Consider the following 21,832-nt stretch of genomic DNA (forward strand, 5'->3'; position numbering starts at 1 on the left):
AAACGATCGGTCTGTGCAAGAAACTGAACAGTATTTATATAATGTTTTACCTCTGATCCACCACAATGTCCAGCTGTCCTGCGCCGGATGTTGTGAACGCGCTCAGGACAGCTGGACATTGCGTTGGATCATTGCGGTGGATCAGAGGTAAAAAAATTTCTTGCAATGTATCGTCATGAGCCGCAGGGTTTAATTTGGTTTTGTTTGTGTATGTTTTTTTTTACTCTCAAAGCCATGATTCCCATTCACTTCCATCATATAACTGACAGACTGCAACGGTTTGTGTTAAAAATCTTCGTTTGTGTTCTACTGAAGAAACAAAGTCACCTATATCTTGGATGCCCTGGGGGTAAGCAGATAGACATAAAATTTTCATTTTTGGGTGAACTATCCCTTTAATACTTAAAGGGATAATTAAAACACAGATTAAAATTCTATCATCATTTACACATCCTCATCACTTACTTTCTTCTGTGGAACACAAAAGAAGATATTTTAAAATATATATATGGATTTGGATTTTAAAAAAGTCATTGGAGTCTTTTTCTGACCACTTGACTTTCGATGTGTAGACAAAACAGTTGAAACAATGTTAAAAACATCTGCAGAAGAAAGATAGTCATGAGGGTGAGTAAAGGAGTAAAAGGTGACAATTTAAATGTTTTGGATGAAATATTCCTTTAAGTGTCATCCTTTCACTGAAAAAGATATTGTTCTTGGCATAATGTTGCTATGCAACAAATACAATGAGTCCAGCACAATGATTTGACAAACCATTTGTTTTAATGCAATGTTACTATATTGTGAATTTTAGCATGATAGCTGATGAAAAATTGTCTTGATCAGTCAGAAGCAATGACCTTGACTAATTGTTTTATATAATTGTTCTGTACACGTTCCACCTTTTCCAATAGCGTTTTCGAAAATTCGGTCAGCAGAGTCCATCCGTCTTGGATATGGTGAAGAATGAAAATTCCTACCATGAAGTGTTCCAGAGCCATTTCAGGAGAAAGTTCTGAAAGGCTGCATTCAGAAATGTCTCAGAACATTAGGGATGAAGCTCTATGCAAGTGTGTACATGTAAGTTGGTGTGTTTGCACCTTTTGTGTACATGTATGTGCTTGTGTTTGCGCTAGTATCTGTCTCTGTGCTGTGTGCAGCTCCTCCAGTCTTCAGCTCACTGGGTGTGGGTGAGCTGTTTGAACTCGGTGGTTAAGCTGATAGACTGAGATGAATGCAAGAGGAGCTCAGTCTCCTCTTTGAAGTTTGACATGGGGCGGGGGTGGGGGTGGGGTTACCCCTCCCACCAGGAGGGGCTTCAGCTGAGAATGAGAGAGGGGGGAGAGAGAAAAACTTTACTCTTGTTTTTTGTGAGAAACACTAGAGGTCCAGCTTGACTCTCAAATTGTCTTCAAAAAGGCTTCTTCTTGTTTTAATTACCTTCTCAGAGAACAGCTATGCTACTACGCTATGCTTTCTCCTATCTTAGTATTGGAAAACTTTTCAAAGACAAATGTTGAAAAGCTCAGTTTTTTAAATCTTGTATTACAAACATTTGTAAGTGTTCAAAGTCGTTGTCTGTCAAATAAGACACTGGAGTAATATAGCGGGGAAAGTCCCTTTTAAAGAAATGAGTACATTACTTGAAGACCTCCCACTCTCGCTGTCTCTCTCTCTCTCTCACACACACACACACACACACACACACACACACACACACACACACACATAAGCATGCTGTGTCGTGTCTGGGAGACACCTAAAAGGGAGGCCTGGCCAGGTGTGCAGCAGAGACTGAGGATGATACAGGTATGAGCAAGCCCTTGACGGATCCAGCAACAGGCTCAAGGACTCTGCTCTGGCTTGTTATCCCTCATCTGTTTCTCCTTCTTCTTTTCTGTGTTTTTAAACATGCTGCTATATCTTTTCCATTTTTCCATTTCTAAAAAATCTTTAAAATAGCAATATACCATTCCACACAAGTAAAAAAAATTGACAAAATTATTAACAAAATTCGTAGTTGTTAGTATTTTCCCCAACCATATAATTTATAGGTATTTTTGTTTTAGGCCCTATTGCAATGTTTTGTTTTGTTTTTTAATTAAGAAGACAGTGGGGAAAGGACAGGAAATGTTTCAAACTAAATTCAAACTTGTATTGTCCATATGATCACCACAGGTCAATGTTTGAAAGCATGTACCACTAAGCCATAGCTCTAGATAAAATGGAAGGTTTTGATAATACATGATTTATATTTACACTACCATTTATGTGGGATCAGTAAGAAGGGAGGAAGTATTTAAATTTTACAAAGTCTCCTTCACCAAGGCTGCATTTAAAAGTAAAAACTAACATTTTGAAATATTACTACAATTTAAAGTTTTCTTTTCAGAAATTCTTTTTTATTTTAGTATATATTTAAAATGTAATTTATTTCTATGGCAGCAAGGCTGAATTTTCAGCAGCCATTACTCCAGTCTTCAGTGTCACATGATCCTTCAGAAATTATTCTAATATGCTGATTTAGAGCTAAACAAAAATCTTCCTTTTATCAGTGTTGAAAACAGTTTCAGGATTCTTTAAAGAGTAGAATGTTCAAAAGAACAGCATTTATATGAAATGCTCAAGAAAGCTTTTGTGAAATTATACATGCTTTTACTGTCACTTTTCATCAACTTAATACAGCATAACTGAATAAACAAATATAAATACAACAACTATAAAAACTACAGTTTTTTTCATATCTTCATCATATCTTGTAGCTGGTAGACCTTAGGTAGAGTCCCACCACTTGAACTGATAAAATGTATGCCTCAAACACAGTGTCAGTTGCTTTGGATAAAAGCATTTACATTAGCACATTGGACCTTTTCTCAGAAAGATCCAACGCTTTGTTTTGGGTTGCAGTACCTGACCAACAACTACCAGCATTGTTTCTGAAGCTCTGCCACACCCTCACGTTGCCCAGGGCTCTATGGGTCACCCTATCCCACTGTCCTCATCCAAGACAAAGACTTCTTCAGAATCCCTCATTGTATGACACAAGGTATAGGTCTCAGTTTTCTTGTTAGATTTGGGAGGTGTGGCCTTAGAGGATGTTTTTGCCAACAGGCAGCATCAGCACATCTAAAAACAATAGCTAACTGCCATTGTCATATGTGTGTGTGTTCGAATGTCTGAGTGTGTCTGTTCAAAGATGCCTTTAAATAACCACTTACTGAGCGTTTGCCTTCTGAAATTCATGATTGTCTAAAGCAAAGACAGTAAAACAAGTCATTTGCAACCATTACATATCTCTTTGTGTGCTATAAGGGTCTTGGTAAATGAAGTAAATCAGTCGTTTAAGCAGCTGGCATCTCAACTACTTTATTGTTTTTCTGAGTAAATTCATCTGTGTTGATGTGCAAATAAGTTTGCTGTGTTTTCCCATGACAGTCGTCTGTATGTACATGTTCCTCTGTGTGTGTGTGTGTGTGTGTGTGTGTGTGTGTGTGTGTTCAGGGACATGTCAGGTGTTTACACACACTGTAGATGCAGTGACTTTGGTGCCTCCAGTGGTAGATTTATGACGGTGTCTTTTAAAAAGTGATTGCAGACACATACACACACTGACATACTGCTTTGTAGGAGGTTAGATTAGTTTTGCCTCCCACTGTAAAATGACATTCAAACAATCATGAAATTGTCTTCTATAGTGAGGAAATAGCAAACAAACATGATCTCTTTATCACTTATCTATGTGCTAGAAAGTGTATGTTGCAGCTGTAGTGTTAATAATCTGCATATTTGTAGGGTTGTTGTGTTTCAAACAGTCCAGCAGTCTAACATGTTGAATTGTGTACCTTGTCTCATTGAAAGCAGTGCAGGCAGAATATGTAGAATGACTGGGCGTCTGGTTCGTTTATGATATGACTGATATTCAAAAACTGTACAAGCACAGAAGAGTAACGCACACAAGTGTTGTTTTCTGAGAATTCAATCAGAAAGTGATAATTGAACACTCATAATTATGTGTACTATCCAATAATTATAAACAGTTTCGATTTTGGATTTATATTTTATATTTCATAACTACATGTACAAATGTACAATATGTGTTTATGGTTAGCGTAAGAGATGAGTATAAGAAATATCTTTTAAACAAATCATATTTATGCTAGCAATGTGGGGAAAAATATTCAAAAACAGCAAGCCAATTTCAGGAAAATAGTAATTTCAAGAATTCGCTTTTTTTGGTTCTATTATAAGGTTAAAGAAACGTGCTGAAATAAATTGTGGTTAAACAGTGTGCAAGTGTGAGTATGTTCAAAATGCGTTTTAAAAATATATATTTTTATTTAATTTTTTTCCCTGAATATTTTTATTATATTTTCACTTTTAAACACTTTGAAATACAGCCTTTTACATTCATATACATTCTTCCAAATTCCATACAACAATAAGATTGCTGCATTTACTCTAGACAGATAAAACAAAGTAAAAACGTTTTGTCCATGTTTCCAAATCTGACCTCAGAAGACTATAGAGGGTAGTCCGGACTGCTGAGCGAATCATTGGTACAACCCTCCCTTCTTTCCAAGAACTGTACTTATCCAGAGTGAGCAAAAGGGCTGGCAAAATCACTCTGGACCCCTCACATCCAGCACACTCCCTCTTTGAACTGTTGCCATCTGGTCGACGCTACAGAGCTCTAAGCACCAGAACGACCAGACACAGGAACAGTTTCTTCCCTCAGGCAATCCATCTCATGAACACTTAACAATAACTGTGGAACACACACTATTTATACACTCATACACTTATTTATCTAACACACATACTCAGTCTACACCTCAAATTTGCACATAATATTCAGTACCTGTACATACAAAAACTGTCTATTGTAATATACCTGCACATACAACTGTCAATTTATATATTTTTATTCCTTATTTACTTGTTCTATTTTTTTATTATCTGTGTTTTTTGTTCTGTCACTGTCATTCTATCACACTGTGGAAGCTTCTGTCACGAAAACAAATTACTCGTGTGTAAACATACCTGGCAATAAAGCTCATTCTGATTCTGATTCTGATTCTGACTGTACTGAGGAACAATGGCTCTCAATGAATTTGCTGAATAAAATAATGTTTTAATAAAAATGTATTCTCAATATTTTTATGTATTAAAAAAATTAAAAGCAGTAAGATACTTCTGTGCTGTATTGTGCAAATCATTTCTGTGTATTATGCCTAACAACAACCTCTAGAAGCTTATTGGTTAATAAACTATACAGGTATGTACTATATTAGTTAACACTTTCAAAACAAGAAAACATATCTATCTATCTGTCTGTCTATTTATTTATTTTCATTATTTTAGCAGCTTAAGCAACCATGGGCAAAATATTGTCCTCATTTGAATTTTAGTTTTAGTTTAGTTTGCACAGCTGTCTGTTGTGGTTACTTGGATGGATGGAGAAATGTTATTTTAACATTTGTTACCTTTAGCAATGCTTTAGCAAAGCGTAATTACTCACATTTGCATCTTAACGTTTACCTGCTAACAACAATTGACAAAAGCCAGAAGCAATTATAAAATGATGATTTACTGAGAGGAACAATTTACAGAGGAAATGGCTTGTCTGTTTCACACAAGCTACATGTGAGTGTGTGTGTGGCACTCATAAGAAGGGGCAGGTCTCATTAATCCATTTTACAAGCCAGAGATGAGGAGCGATACGGCGCAGATCTTGATTTACAGCCTCTGAGCTTCAGTGAGTGATAAAATATGTTTACTATCCTCCTACATGTAAACCTCAGCACCCCACCCCTCCAACTGTGCCCAGACAAAACATCAGTTACACTGGCAAATGCTGGCATATACAGAAAGACTCATGATCAAATAGTTATATATAAATGCCCAAAATTTGAATTAATACAAATGCATTGGACCCTAAACCCTAGTGTACATAGTCTTGTAGTGTAATTTCCATTTAATTCATTCGGACCACTCTTGTTCTCTGCCTTTAATCTCAGGCCTAATCACCAGTTGGTGGAGAACACCAATCTGTAGTATAATTTCCACCAAGAAACTTCCGTCCTGGACAGCCTTTTTCTCATTTTGGATGGATAATTATAAGATAAATTGAACACTCATGCAGCAGAATCTGTTGAGAACTAAGACTTCAGGTGATTGTCTTGATTAAAAATGTATTAGTAGCTTGTGAAATGAGGTATGCATGAGCTTCTGATCTAAATACACTTCTGGTCTTTCTTCTGTTGTCATTATAGGACGTGGTAGATTAAAATGGTACCAGACCAGCCCATGGGCAGTGTTAATTTTTACACAGTTTTTGTCTTTTGATGAAAATATATTTTGCATTTAGTCACTATTTTGTCAATAGGAAGTTTGGGGTCGGTAAGATTTAAAAAATATTTTTGAAAACAGTTTCTTATGCTCACAAGGCTGCATTTATTTGATCAGAAGTACAGCAACAAAACAGCAATTTTGTAAAATATTATTGCAATTTAAAATAACTGTTGTTTATTGAAAAATATAATTAAAATGTAATTTATTCTTGATGGCAAAGCTGAATTTTCAGTATCATTACTCCAGTCTTCAGTGTCAAGTGATTCTTCAGAAATCATGAAATCAATCTAATATGCTGATTTGCTTACCAATGTTGAAAATAGTTGTGCTGCTTTATATTTTTGTGGAAACTTTGATATATCTTTTTCAGAATTTTTTGATGAATACAAAGTTAAAAAAAACTATATATTTTTTTTAAATAGAAATCTTTTGTAATAAAAGTCTTCACTTTCACTTTTGGTCAATTTAATGCATCCTTGCTGAATAAAATGAATGGCTTAAAAATATCTTACTGACCCCAAACTTTTAAACATGTATGAGCCTGAAATAATGCATTATTTTTTTGTCATCAAGCAATCATATTTTTCTCGATTTTTCTTTTCCAGAAACATTTCATTATTAATATCTTACGGTGCTAGGTTTTCTCATCCTTATCATCATGATGCATATTTTGCATATTGTCTCTGTTATCTCTGATGAAATAAAAAACACTTTGTTAGTTTCATCAGTAATGTTGTTGACAAAATGAACACTGTTGTGACTTATGCTATACGTATCCTGTTGACCAGTTCTGTCGTATAATGATTTCTTTTTTTTTATTTGCTCTTTTCCTCTGTCTTTGGCTGAAGGGACAGCTTGTCCTGGGCACGAATCACCCGTGAATTTCCAGCGGTATAGCGAGGGAGTTGGAAATAGAACAGGAGGTGTTAACCCGATAAAGACTGCTGTTGCATAGCAGGGACACTGTCTCATGCTTTCTTCCTCATTCTCTCTGTCACCCTCTATCTCTCAATTCTTGTCCCTCCTTACAGTTGCTACAGGCTCTTACATAAGCCAGTTGGATATTTTCAGCCTCTCAGCACAGATGCAGTCAAGTTGAAGAGAACACATTAAATATTTCATTTTGCCTCCTCCCAGACCTGCCTAGTTGGGGTGAATCAACATTATAATACTACGCTGATTTTATCTGCGTCTCTGTGCCTTGTTTCAGAATGCCAATCAATCTGATGCTTTTTCTATTCGAATGTAGGTTAGTCTAATCAGAGGAGGAAAGAAAATGAACAGCGAATGGGCAGAAGTAGGTGGGAAACACCCTTAGAGATTTCCTCTATACCATCTATTTAGTAAACTGACCTACATTTGAATAATAAAAAATGCATTAAATGTTGTGTTAAAAGCTTTACCTCTCAAGGATCTCAAAGAGACTCACTATTAGCAAGGTGATCTCTGTATATGATGACTGAAGATTGGTTAGGTCAAGAGGAACATATATACATATTGTCAGTGTTGGGGGTAACGCATTACAAGTAACGCGAGTTACGTAATCAGATTACTTTTTTCAAGTAACTAGTAAAGTAACGCATTACTTTTTAATTTACAAGAGAATATCTGAGTTACTTTTTCAAATAAGTAACGCAAGTGACGTTTTTTCCAATTTACTGATTGACAGCTCTCCTGTCCCCATGTTGAGAGAAATCAGAAGATGTTACTGTAGTTCTAAAATAAATATGAATATGCATTAATTCATCTCACTCACAAAAAAACAACACAGATTCAGTATTCCTCAAAATGAATAAAAATAATGCAACTCAGAATATGACGCAAACCTGCAATAATTAAATGTTAAACAACACAAATATCCTTTATGTATTTAATCCCATTCTATTAACCAATGTCTTTGCTTCTGACCTTCGATGATCCAGTTCAACTGTTCTAATAAGCAAAAATTACTCTAGACAAACATTTGTGTATGTTTTTTTATTGCTGAAGTGTGTTGAAATTTCTTCTTCTGCATTCTACTGTATGGACGTAAATGTACATTTCCTTCAGCCTGAGGCTTGTTCATTTCACTTTTGGTGTGAAAAGGCTTTTATATTTGCCAAAAATATAACTTTTTATATTTTAAAAACAAACAAGCAAGCCCTGTCCAGATTTGAAAAGTAACGCAAAAGTAACGTAACGCATTACTTTCCATAAAGAGTAACTAAGTAACGTAATTAGTTACTTTTTTATGGAGTAACGCAATATTGTAATGCATTACTTTTAAAAGTAACTTTCCCCAACACTGCATATTGTAGCCATGCTAATCGGCTTCCATTGGGAATTCAATAGGGGTGAGTTGATTATAACTCGCTGTGTGTGTAGTGCTGAAAGTCACGGAACACAAGAAGAGGCCATTTTTCACAGAATGGGAGAGATCCAGAAGTGAGGATGGTGACAATATGCATGTGTCTAGGAGTTTATAGTATTTTGTGGATGTTTTCTCAACTAACCTCCTTCTCACCTCTGAACCTCATTTATGTAAACCACATTGCTGGACTCAGTTTTCCAGCATGCACCGTAATGTGACTGCCAATCACTACACCATTTTTACTGTTTCCTGCATTTTCAGTGATGTTGTCATGTTCGTTGTTCCGTTTCCATATGTTTTCTAATTAAATTTTCTATATATATATATATATATATATATATATATATAAATAGATAGCACTGTCCAGTGGGGCATACAAATCATTCAACCACGCTGTGCCGTTCAGTTGAGAATCACAACTGCTTTTAAAGCATCTGCCTTCCAAATACTGCTCATAACTAATTAAAACAAGGTTATGAAACTGTGAGGAAGGACTGCAATGGATCATTTGACATGTATATGTGAATCTAAAAATAATTGACTAATAAAATAAATGTTTAAATGAATATGAACCCCTCTTGTTCTTATTGTTCAAAGGTTGTGGACCACATTAAATCTACTTTATGTATGCATGTACTTTTCCTTTCTGTGCAAGCTTTGTTATTTTCACATTCAGGCTGTATCCTGATTCACCAACAATAGCAAAAGACAAAACACTGTTTCAAATGACTCATTCTTATTCTGAGAGGATGTGATGGCTGGGACTGAATTCACATCCCTTACTCAAAGGTGTAGCTAATTAGTTTTATGAATCATTGAAAAGTGATAATAACGCTAATAATTATAAACGTTAACGTGTTGTAGGGAATTTGCTGCTAATTAGGTCAAAGATGTAGAAAAACAGATAGGTTAGATAGTTAGTATATTCTCTCACTTCAAATTCTCCATTCTCGACTGCTTTAAAAATCGGTCTAAATAATATATCAAAGCATGCATGTACTTTATGGGCTTGTATCTTAAAAAGCATTTCTGCATGTAGCGATCCTGTTTTTGAGATACTGTCTACTTATTTGGTCTGGTGGAGGCAATATCATAGCATTTGACCATACACAGTCATTATGGGATGCACCCAAGGAAGATTTGTTAGAGAACAGTTGAGCATGTATGGGATTTTGTAATCTGTATTCAATCTGAAACTATTTCAGCAACATTGCTATAATATAAAATGTAATGCACTTAATTTTAAACCCATAGTAGTTGACCAGGTTTATGTTTCACTGCAAGTTGTGTAACTGTGTTAAATCTTGAAATCTGAAATTGTTACAAAGAGGGAACAGCTTACAAATCATGTATTTTAGAAATATAAACAGTACCGATTATAAAATCGTGATTCTCAGTTCTCCAAATAACAACAACAACTGCTTGGTGACCTGAGGGGAGCTGTGTAGTATGACAATCACATGAATCGCTGTTCATTTTCAAACCTCTTATCCAAACAAAACATGAATTTTGACAAGGGTACGTTTGATCTGTCTATGCAACAAGGTAGCAATTTCTTCAAAAGAAGAACACTAAACAATATAGAACATTTACATCAGAGTTTTCAAGCTTTTAGGAGACAGCTAGACCCTTTGAAGGAAACATCGTCGGAACAGCCAACAATCTTTCCTCTGGTGCATTTGAATGCAACATAGATATGAATGTGTGATAAGGATTTCAAAAACAAGGTACACTCAATCTGTGCTCCTCTTCTGCTGTGTGTTTCGCACATCATGGCTGGTCTGGCTTTCCTTGTCTCTTTGCAATTTTCATATTCTTCAAAGAGAGATGGTTCACACTGTGGGCAATTGTAATTAGGTCATCTTCTCTCCCCTGTTCTCTTTTGGCCTCACTCTCTTTTTATACCATCTATCACTCTTATTTCTCTCATCCTTGCACCTTCCACCCTCTCCCTTCATATTTTCTTGAATCAGTTTACAATGCAAGCGAGTGGTGAAGAAGAAAGCAGATTAGATGCCCCCTTTGCAAGACAGCTGAGGGGGAGGATACGCGTTAGAGCTGGGGAGCTGGAAATAGGCGGCTATATTTGGTGTTGCAGAATGTGTTAGGCAGAAGATGGAAAGAAATTGCAATTCTGTTTACAAGGCATAGAGGCTGGATACCAATGTGGCGTCTAAGGAGCTTTGGGTCTGGAGGCCTCTCTGGCAGTCTCGCTTTCTGGCTGCTGTAGGCCTATGGCTGCTTGTAACACTGCCTTCGACACTGGAAACAGAAGCGGAGAGCGCTGGGCAACCTGCAAGAAGAGTGTGGAATTGACAATATCATACTTTAGCTTTAGATAATGTTTATTTCCAAAATAAATAGTATAGTCGTTTACTTGAGGGACAATGGTAATTACGGCCACGGTAATGCAGCTATTCGGAGTGAACACACAACCTTTGTGACAGTAACTCAGATGCTTAGCCTGCCACTATACCCTGAAAAATCATGAGAATCTTGAGAATCCTAATTAGCATTTTAATTTCGATCTGTGATGAAGATGGAGCTTTAGAGATTAGAGAATCATATTGCTTATTGCTTACACAATCTACTGTTTTCACTGAGAAGATAATTCCCCACATATTTCATAAGGCAAGTGTTGTGTCACATTAATAATGTGAGGTAGCTGAGGAAATGGACACCTGCAATGTGTCCAAAATAATACTATTATTTCAAACTGAATGGAGACTAACATATCTTTGTGCCTCTTTAAGCAGCTTTGAATGTTTCTGCTATAACTATTTATGTTCTCTGTAGATTCTGACTTATAAAAACTACTTAAAATAGTTTTCAAATCTATGTAAATACAAGTGAAAGATAATATATCCTTTCTGTCTGTTCATTTTGTTTCATAGCTTTTATTTCAAATATTTTTTTTATTCATCAACGATGTCTTAAATTGATCAGAAATGCCATTTAAAAAGACATTTATATCACAAAAAGCATTGAATTCTGAAAAAAAGTATCATCATGTTGTCCACAAAAACTATTTATAACATTGATAATATTAAGAGATGTTTATTGTGTGCCAAATCAGCATATTAGAATAATTTCTAACGGATGATGTAATACCATGCACTTTTTTGATTATTGTCAGTTTAAGTGTTGCATGTATTGCTACGTTAACAAACAAACAAAAAAAAACTGAAGATCAAATCTTTTGTTTTGGAAGTAAAATAAAGGTATTGTTAACCCTAAACCACAAATTGCCACTTTATTAACTTACTATAGTGTCACATTATGTGGTAAGAACAAGTCCAAAGATACTCATAATAACTGGATTTGGTAATATGGCAGAGGCTGCGCCGACGCCCTCACTCACAACTCTCTCTCTTAGGCCCTGTTCACAATCACTCTCCATCATTTTCACAACACAGACACAGATACAGAACAATATAGGCAAACCCTCTAGGCTGAATTTTTTCATGCAGACACCAATAGGTGCTTTAAAGGGAGTCAAAGTTACCGAAAAATGAAAAAAATAAAAAATCTGATAAAATAATGTCTGTTCACTTCCAGAGTTTCCTGCACATGCCCTCTTTTGCCATTGGTTGGAGAAACAGATAGCCTTGCTCCAAACTGACAACTGACATGGTTCATCCAGTGTTGCTGTGTTGGACTGATCGTAATACTCAAACAGTAATATTTTGATAGCTCCACCACACTGTTATTAGTTAACAAAAACCATTAAAATAAGTTAATAAAATACAATTAAAATAAAATACAATTTAACTGAAATTAAATAAAATGCAAAAAACTTTAAACTTATTTTATTTCAGCTTGCAGCCAAAGGAGCATTTCTCATTTTCAATGAGTTTAACTTAAATGACTAAAATGGAAGTAAAAATGAATTTAAACTAGACATGTATAAAAAAATCCAAAAGAATAAAAATAATCAACACAGAACAAAAAAATGACTAAAACTATAACTAAAATTAAAATAACAACAGAATGTATTAAAATAAAAGCTAATTCAAAATATTAACAAAATCTATAATAGTATCTAAATTATACTAAACCCCCCCCCCCCCCCACTGTTTTGCCGTTTACACTTTTCAGAGGAATCAGCCATCAAAAGGCTAACTTATAGTTGTCTATGCATATTAAGTTGGCATATAAGATATTACTTTAACACTAAAAATATTACACATTTCACCCATGACATATAGGTTCATATAGTAGCCTTGTTGGTTATGTTGGAGTGTAGTCTGGTGAAAAAAGAAAATATAGCACTAGATATTACCGAGGCTGCAAGAAGTGCCCTAGATCCTAGGTGGAAATGATCCAAGATTAATAGTCTTTCAAATATATGCCATAACAGATGTACCACATGTGCATCATAGTGTATCTGGCAAAAACTGAAATTCAATCGTTCTTGTCATTTAAAAAGCATAGTTTTTCCATTGTTTGAAAATACTGTAATATTTCAAAAGGAGTTTTCGATTTTCATTAAATGACCGTCAAAATCTTAATGAGTCTTTCTGAAATTCTTGAGAGCCATGTATTTAAGAGAAAGAGAGTGAGAGAAGTGTGACAAGCATGTTAGCATCACAGTGTTTTTGTGAATGTGTCAGTGAATGAGACTGAACGAGTGAGAGCAGTGACAATGTTGATGTGTATGCTTGTAATATCTACCTCACTCATTTGAATCATGCTGTGTGTATTTGTGCCTGGCTGTGCATTTGAGAGAAAGTTAAGGGGAGGGCTCCGAGCCATTCCCGGCCTCCCTGCATTTCCTAGGCTCTGGATTGGGGGGCATTTCCATGGCTACGGCGGGTGGAGGTGGGGGTAGCTCTGTGCCTTTTGTGAAGAAGCAGTGTGACTGCTCTGCTTGTCTCATGCTCCAGTCTACACTCTTATTAAAAAAAAAATTGGAGGACCATGTGAGGTTTTAAATATGCACTTGTAAAATCAAATCAATTTGTAAAACATTATTAATGTCAATGTATTTTTTACATTCTTCAGCCAAATGCATTTGCTAAAAGTCAATTCCATTTTTTTTAATTTTAATGAATATAAAAGAATGTGTGTAATCCAAACGTACATGTAAATATTTAGTATGAATCACTTGCTTATATTTTGCCTATTTTATATAGTACTTTGTATACTACTCAATATAACACTTGCAAACTTCTTGTTGTATCAGCACCATAGCTTGAGGCATTATGTCTGTGGCTGAAACATAACTGTGCTAATACAGTATAAGCAAGTGATTCATACTAATATTCAGCAAAACAACACTCTTGCTTGTGTGTTATTGGTTAACTTATTAACTAATCTATATTAAATTATTTAGCTGATACATAAAGACATGTATTTTTTTATTGAACTTCAATGGAACTTTAATTGAACTTTGAAATTCAACAGCAAGTTCTTCACATATTTCTCATATTTACACATTTTGTACAAATTGAGACAATTTTAATAAAATAAAAAACAATAAAACAATAATAAAAAAACAAAAATAAAAAAAGGTCATCATAAGCATATTTTAAATTCATTTAACAGAGACACCTCAATATTAGTGCAATTAATGGCAGCCCCTTTTCTATTCTCGAAATAGCCGCGAAAGTCACCGGTAACCATAGTGACAGTGACTGGAGCATACATATCAAAGATGGCGACCTCAATAACGGCGGTGCGAATTTACATGCCAAATCTTGATTATAAAAGAAAGCAGGAGTTTGGGGTGCAGCAACTGGACCACGAAACAGACGGGAACGACTCCAGTGGAAGATTGGATCTGAAACCTTCAGATGACACACCGTTTATAATGTATATACATGTGTATATACAAGTTTCCGAACCAAAAACACGCATCCTACACGAGACGTGCTCACAGTATGACTTGACAACAAGCTGTGATATAATAAAAATACAGTTGTGATTCCTGAAAAATGTAGAGGTGTCACACTTGTTTATTATTGAACTGTGTGTGACCGTAACTGTATTTAGCACTTATGGGCCGGTTCACATAGATACTGTTGCAGCAAACGCTTCCCGCCGCGGCTTAGCTGTTCTTCTAGCATCTCGTGCATTAAGATGCCATTAAGTTAGTTGTTATAAAATCTTTTCCATACTGCTTTTAACACGCAAGTAAACGTTCTGTGTGAACGGTTTCTAAAAGAGTACTGGCCGTATTCTGCTGCTGTATACGCCAGTGCCTCGTGATGACAGCATTTTTCGGACTTATTCATATTTTGTTACTCTTGAAAAGTTTGTCAGTTTGAAGTTATGATTAACAGTTATGATTATGTGGTCTTTCAGAAGTGTGGTGCTGCTCTCACATGTGAAAGAAAAAGACGACAGGTCTCTACAGGTGAGTACTGTTACTACCAAACACACACACACCCTTTTCCAGATCTAGTTTCAGCATGTCATTGCAGCCAGTTTATTTCACTCTAACTTCCTCAAACATATTAACCCTTGTGTATTGGCTTTGCGTAAACAAAAAAGGACACTATAAAATATAACTCTGAATAAAATATTTGAAATTCGGTACACTTCAAACTTCAAGCGTATTTTTAGTTACATGTATTGCGATTTACTGTTGTACATCTTTTTAAAATATAGCATAATATATGTCATCTGGATCCTATCAGTGAAAGACTTCCAGCCGGTTTAAAGGAAGATCCCTTTATGTCTACTTTGTTTTAAAATTCAGTTTATTTTTGTGCTGTACTTCACTTTGGCAACATCCAATATTCCAGTCATCGTTTGACAGACAATGTTGTTTTATCATTACTACTTTTGAAGTTGCTGATTTGGATGAGACAAGCAGATGATTTACCAGAATTATTTGCATGTTTATTTAGTTTAAAACTTACCTGCTGTTTTTATTTGTACAGATGAAGATGCTGCTTTTATGGTGATCGGTGATGTTTGGTCACCAGTTTTTAAAGATCATTGCAGCTCTTGTCTCACTTGTCTGTCTTAGTTGGATATCTCAAGGAATTTCATGACAGGGGGTATTCCAAAGGGGATGCACCGAGAAGACTTGTTTTCTCAAACCTGACGCTGTTCTGCGAATTTTAAAAGTGAGGATTTTTTTTGGTGGAAGGGGATGAGGAATTGTGGCGATTCTCCTCAAGGAATTTTTAAATAGTCCGTCTGCTTTTTTCAAAGAACTCCAATTGTAAAATTGACCTGTATAAGAGCGTGTTTGATAAAATACCTTTTATTTATGTTCCTTGTCCCTTTAATTGTAGTATGTAATAATATCTTAAACATCAAGTTCAGTCTGCACCTTTTGTGAAAACAAGATCTGTGTTACAATCTTAATACATGTGCATAGACATTCACACACACACACACACACACACACACACACACACACACACATCTAGCCTCCCTTTCTATGCGACCCAGTTTCTAGAGCCCAGTAGCATTGCATGCTTCACCTCACTGGTTCCCAGTTTCACAGCTATGTCACAATTTCTCATCTCAAGGCTGTAGAAGTGGACAGGTTATGGGACCTGAGAGAGAAAAAGGAGGAATAAAAGTGTCAAGGCATACCATGAGGGAAGGTGAAGCGAAGAGAAAGAATGAATATAGCAGAGTCTTTGCTTGTGTGTGTGTGTATGTGAGAGAGAGAGAAGATGAAGTGGAAGAATTGAAGGGGAGGGCATAACGGATAACAAACAAATCTAGACATGTTTCCCCCTCTCCTCCCAGTCCACCACAGACAGACTGATTTGCATAAAGGGCCGCAGGGCTTTTGACTGACAGGGCTCCAGACGGCACTGCGCTGCTGCTTCCACTTTAAGTGGGCTGGTGTGGGGCACTGGGGGGAGGAGTCAGCCTGGACACAAGCCCTCCCCCTCGCCAACTCCAACCCCTGCTCTCTAATTGAGATATATACTAACTCCGTCCTATATGGCGCGCTGGAGAGGGGAAAAAGAAAGAGAGAGGAAGAGAAAGAGAGTTTGGGGGGGGAACTCAGAGACACTCAGAAGGAAGTGATTTGTGGTCGTGATGACACCTTGTGTGTCGCTAGTGCCTGTACATTGCTGCGGCACTAAAAATGCTCCACAGCAGTGCTGCATGGTCGTGTTGAGATGAGGAGAAAGAGGAATATTTGCTTTTTTTAAACACGTTGTGGCTGTCTGTGTTTGTGTGTACACTGGAAACGAATCCTTTCTGAACATACATTTGTCTGAATATTTGGAAGCATGCAGATTTAAGTACATTTTCCCACTTCAACAAAGAGGCTGAAATCATGTTAAAGTGAGCATGGTGTCACAATGCTGCAAAATTGTTTGAAATATTGTAAAGATCTAGAAATATGTTTAGGTAGTGACATGCCATGCACATTAATCCTTAAAAAATTAAAGATGTGAACTTATTTGAAAATTAAAAAGTGGTTTCAGAAGTAAAATGCACTGTAAGAAAAAGGAAGGAAAGAACCAGATACCTCAGATGAAGATCTAATAAGATAAAATTATACAAAATCTAGAGTTTCATGAAAGCTGTATCTAGAATGTCTAGAAATTGATGCAGTCCTACTTATATCCTTTGAGGGGTGGCAGACACGTTCAAGCCAGCTGATTTTCAGTATTTGTTTTGCATTCGATTTGTGTTGCATGCTGAGGTTGTGGACATATTAGGGTCATACATGTTTTTAAGGCCCACAAGACCCTGGTGATATTTGAACCTTATTTTGGAAATCACTGTGATATAAATGTCTCTGTCATGAATAACCAGCTTGTCATCAAGCTATTTTAATGCTATTAGAAGTCTATGGTTGTGGGCCATTCAAAGATGAATTGAGAATGCTTTTTAAATTCCAGCTGAGTTTGTAAATTTGAATTCAATTTGAATTGTTGTAGCAAACAGAAGGCAGCATTGCGTTTAGGAAAGCAGAATTAAAATGAGGAATTCATAGCTGCAATGACTGTAATTTTTTAAAGTGTGATATTTATAAGCTTTGCAGACAGACAGATTTGTTTAAAAAGTCACTAAGAAATTTGTACTTGATTCATTTATTTTCATTGTATGAACCAATGTGGAAGAACGCTTAATTTACAAGAATGCCATTAGGATGAGCAAATTCCACTTTCTGTCATTTCAATTTCAATTTCAATTCCATCTCAAACAGGGAGCCAATTCTTCAAAACTTTTTTTTTTAATAACTGGAGTCTTGCGTTATTACATTGATGTAATATGGATTGAGATTATGATTTTACACCCAAAGCTTTAGGCACATCTGGGAACAGCTGTTTAAGGCGTCTGAGTAGTTTAGCAGTCATATATCAAGTACTAAGCGGTATTTCATTAAGAATGTCTGATACCCTGATAACCCTACTAGCTAGTTAAGGTGATGAACTTCAGTCACTGAGCACCACAGTTGCCCACACAACATGTGTAACTTGTCTAAACCATTTTCTGCAAATTAGACTTACAATGTGCACTTCCTCTGGGATGTCTACAGATTACATTATAATCACATTTGGACTACAGCCAACACCATATTCGATTTTATTCCTAAATGTTTCTATCAGTCTCTGTGAAGCAATGTCAAACAGATGGCATTACTTGTACCGAAAGTGATTCTATATGCTGTATATAAATAATTTTGTGCAAGTTAGAATAGTGAGCTATTCTCTGAGAAATCACCCCGATAAATAGTCTAGAAATGCTGCAACTAGCAAGCTGTTAGTTAAAGTGCAATAACAAATTGTTCTAATAATTATTCCACGTGAAGTCCTCTCCTTTTTATCACCACAGAGCTTTGTTTTTAGCCTCAATGCTAATTTCTGTGGACAAATGTTTTGCTATTTCTATAAGCCATATGTGCAGTTTTCCAATTATGAACATGGCTGTTTCAGAGACACACACTAGTCTTTAAGTCTTGCAGAAAATAATAATCCGAGCCAGTATCGCTATGCAATAGTCTGCTGATAACTTTGTTCAAGTTTGTTCATTCAAAATTTTCTAATGTGTCTTTCATATCATATCCATCCCTATAATCAGAATAATTCTTCTGAATACAGTCATATTCCACAATAGGCTGTTCATTTGACAAAGAAATTGGAAAACAATAATTACATAAAGGAACATTACAGCATGTCTTCTGTTGTCACGGAAGTTGACATTGTTTGTGCCACAGCTAAAACTGTCGCAATCAGCATTGAAGTAACAGAAAATTGCAGCATTGGTGATCTGTTACAGTCATTATCCACTGAATCAAATTCAGCAAATGCTTACTGACAGTTAAAGACTGAATCTATGGCAATAAAGAAATAAATGGCTTACAATTTCGAGAAGGCTTGTGAGAAGCACCAAGGATTTGCATCCTGATTTGGTGTGCCATAAGCAAAGTTAGCTCATTGTTATGCTATTAATTTCCATCAAGGGACCACATTACTCTAAAAAGTAATGACATTTAAACAACCTTCTTAACCACACATTGTGAATGTATTGAATTATTGAATTATTCCAAAAGACGACTGCAAGCAGGTTGGTCTACTTAATAACCCCATAAAAGCCATATGTGAATGCATACATATTGTATTAACATGCATAGTACTTTATAATTGTAGGTTAACCTCTTAAGGCAAAGCTGCACACTAATGTAGAATCCTAATGGTGCAAGTTTTATCAATTCATAAATTAAAGAAAATTAAGTTCCAGAGGCTCTACCCCTTTATTGACTTAAAATATAAAATTATTTAAATGGTTAATCGTAAATAGTAAATAGTTTTTTTTTTTTTAATTAATAAATAAATTTGTGTGTCATAAATCAAGAAAAAATTATTCCTGCCAGTATACCTAAACCAAGTGTTTATTCACTGATTGACTGGGCAATTGCTGACACAGCATTATGGCACTTGCAGAGATTATTTTTGCAGTTTTTAAGCAATAGTTCATCCAATACTCTCATGTTGTTGCAAACCGTTTTATTATTATTTGATCTTTTGAGGTTTTTAGACTGAATGATTTATTCACTAATTGGGTGAAGTTTTTTAGTTAATAACAATGCAAAATTTGGTCTATTTCTCTTACAAAGCTATGTGGCTTATATAAATATAAAGTGCCTGAGTCAAACAGACTGTTATGATACTTTTTGGTGTTTTATCCCACTCTCCATTCATTATAATTGTGAGGAAAAGAGCGACCCGCACAGTCTTCAGAATTTCTCCCTTTGTGTTCTGCAGAAAAAACTAAGTCGTACAGGGGTGTGTTTCCCGAAAGCAACTATGGTCTCAAGTTCAGTCGTTACCAATAGAGTTAAATGGAACCAACCACCATAGTTAGCTAATGATGCTTTTGGGAAACGCACCCCATGTTTGGAACGGAAGGATGAAAGTTTTAATACTCAAGTGAACTAGTCCTTAAAAATCGTATGTTTTTGAGCACTTTATGATGTCCTTAAAAAAAAAAAAAGATGTTCATCAAAACAAACATAGGCAAACTCATAAGTCATGGAAGACCACAAATAGATGCATTAAGAATATCGCACTGTGGGGAAAGAGAGCAAGAGATTTCTAGTTTCTAATCGCCCTATAGCAGACCACCACCACATAATGATTCCTGTGCATCTGGAGGGGGAGGCACAGAGCTAAAAATAATTAAAAAAAATCACTGTGTGTGTTTGTGTGAGGGAGAATGAGATAGATAGAAAGAGAGAGAGGAAGAGAGGTAGACGAGACAATCTATGTCTATCTGTCAGTCGATTGGCCAGTTAAAAATGCATACAATTACTTCCACCGGCTCAGAGGCAGAGCCATTTACATATGCATACGTGAGGGTACTGCCGGGGTGTTGAAACGAAGAAAGAATGCGAGGACGGAGATAGAGAGGGCGGGAGGGAGAGGGAGAGATGTTGAAAGAGAGAGAGAGAAACATTAATCTTTAAACACTCAACATGCAGATTTATTGCCGACAGCAGGAGGACAGAATAAAAAAATCACTCGAAATGAAGGGATAAAAACTGTGAATTGTTAAGGCAATGTTTGATTTAAAGTTCATAGGTGTTAATGGAATAGTTCACTCAAAAAAAAATAAAAAAAAATATATATATATGTATGTCATTGTTTAATCATCCTCATGTCAAACCCGTATGACAAGCTTGAGACATCTAGAAGAATATCCAAGCTGCTCTTTTCCATGAAAGTGAAATGAAAGTGAATTACATTGAAAGCTGTCCCTGCCATTTTTAATATATGGGGAAAAGAAACTCGGACATGAAAAATAACAGAATTGTAATGTTTTTGGTGAACTGTATACATTTAACTTGTTAAATGCTCATGTTTTTTGTTAAACAGACTATAATAGAGGCTCGCTCAGCAATATTTTCACTATAACAGTGTGATATTTATAATAATTGTATAGTTTTATCACTAGGATAGGATCTTATTCATTTTCATTTGATAGATATATTTCCAATCATTTTTTCATGTGGAACTTTTTGTGTGAAGCAACTTATGAAAGCATGCTAGATCATTGGATTGCAATTCAAACCCTCACAATTTGCTAATATGTCCATAATGTAATGTAATGTGTCTTGATTTATGATTAACCGATGCAAAAAAAATTAAAATATATATATAAATTGACAATTGCTTTTAGATAAACAGAAAAACAAAAATTGTGGTGATCTTTTCTTTCCTAATGCATGTCTAACAAAAATTATTTTCATAATACTTTTGCATAACCAGACCTTAGACTATAAAGTCTGGTCCTCGTTGCAGCTTATTCAGGTCAAGAACCGCCCACTTAAACAGGAAGAGACCGTCTGACCAACATGTAAATCAACCAGCCACAGTAGTACTGATAATTCCACGGACACTATTTAGAATATGAAGCAGAATATACAATTATTCTTGTGGATATCTAGTTAAGTTGCTATATGTCTCCGACATATCAGAAATATTTGGCTGGCTAGAAATCTACTATCTAGTACTAAGGCTTAGGTTAAAATGTTTATTCCTGGCAAGTATTACCATATACGTCATTGCAGTGTTCTGATCAGTAGTTTTTTTTATTGTTATTTTATTACTTACATGTTCTTGATCTGAATTGAAGATTGACTGTATGGCAAAGAGCCATGGTTTTTGTGGTCCTGGACATGTTCATATGCCCAGCAGATGC

This window comes from Sinocyclocheilus grahami, unplaced genomic scaffold (assembly GCF_001515645.1).
Source record: "Sinocyclocheilus grahami isolate Dianchi unplaced genomic scaffold, SAMN03320097.WGS_v1.1 scaffold12.1, whole genome shotgun sequence".
Taxonomy (NCBI): Eukaryota; Metazoa; Chordata; class Actinopteri; order Cypriniformes; family Cyprinidae; genus Sinocyclocheilus; species Sinocyclocheilus grahami.